This window comes from Triticum aestivum, chromosome 2B (assembly GCF_018294505.1).
Source record: "Triticum aestivum cultivar Chinese Spring chromosome 2B, IWGSC CS RefSeq v2.1, whole genome shotgun sequence".
NCBI lineage: Eukaryota > Viridiplantae > Streptophyta > Magnoliopsida > Poales > Poaceae > Triticum > Triticum aestivum.
Genome location: NC_057798.1, coordinates 662,554,202 through 662,555,655, shown reverse-complemented (window position 1 = coordinate 662,555,655; position 1,454 = coordinate 662,554,202).

Here is a 1,454-nt window from a genome sequence, read left to right as displayed (position 1 = left end):
CGGGACTTCGAACTACCTTCAGTACATCGAAACACATCAACTCATAATATAACCGTCATCTAACTTTAAGTGTGCGGACCCTACGGGTTCGAGAACTATGTAGACATGACTGAGACACGTCTCCGGTCAATAACCAATAGCGGAAGCTGGATGCTCATATTGGCTCCTACATATTCTACGAAGATCTTTATCGGTCAAACCGCATAACAACATATGTTGTTCCCTTTGTCATCGGTATGTTACTTGCCCGAGATTCGATCGTCGGTATCTCAATACCTAGTTCAATCTCGTTACCGGCAAGTCTCTTTACTCGTTACGTGATTCATCATTGATGAGGATACAGACCTGGGGTAGGGTCATAGACCTGAACTATACGTCCTACCCAAGGTCACTACCCTAGAAGACAAGAAGTTCAAGAGGCAGCATGAGACCCCCAGTCGAAGATGTCGAGTGCAATCCGCTCGACATCATGTCACTCGGGAGTCTTCCTACCTACTGTCACTCGACCATCCAGAGAATCACTCGACCTCCTGAAGACTAGGAGTCATTCAGCGTTACAACGGGCAGGCATTCACTCCATAGTCTTTAAGGTCATTAACAACACTTAAGGCTGGCGTTACCAGTAACACCCCCACTTTATGTACATTAAGTCCCTTGTAATGCAGGGCGGAGAGGGTCCTGGCGAACTCTATATAAGCCACCCTCCTCCTCTGGCACAAGGGTTCGCACCCCCTGTAACATCACATATATAATCCAATCGACCGCCTCCGGGAACCGAGACGTAGGGCTGTTACTTCCACCGAGAAGGGCCTGAACTCGTAAAACCCATGTGTACACCTTCGCCATAGCTGAGATCTTGCCTCTCCATACCTACTCCCTTTCTACCGTCAGCCTTAGAACCACGATAGTTGGCGCCCATGATGGGGCAGGTGTCTTAGCGACTTGTTGGTGAAGTTGCAAGTTTTTCCGATCATCGTCATCATGGTTTCCGGCGGCGGATTCGCTGAGGGCCGCGAGATCCCTCTCGGCACGCTCGTTTTCATCGCTGACGACTCCGCGTGGCTTCAAGAAGCTCCCCTTGATATTGAGGCGCTCCCCATCCGAGGGCCGATGCACTTTCGCGCGTGCGTTCACGGCGTCCTCCTCAGGCAGTCGTCGACCCAATATCAGTCGGCTCCGATGGTGTATTCCCTCCCCGCTGTTCGCCGCCGCAAGCAATCCGGTCGATCGCGGCTTTGGCGGTGGGTGAAACACGTGGTGGCTCGGTGTTCGGCCACCCATCAAGTCGCGGCAATCGAGCCTGATGAAACTCTCCACGGCCTGTTTGATCTGTCGACTGGCTCCGCGGAGACTGCATCCGAGTGCGATAACAGCGACCCTGTGGCTGAAGTCTTGATGGTCGATGGGCCGCGTGGTCCACCTGGCTTCCGTCGCGAAGACGGCGAAGATGGTGG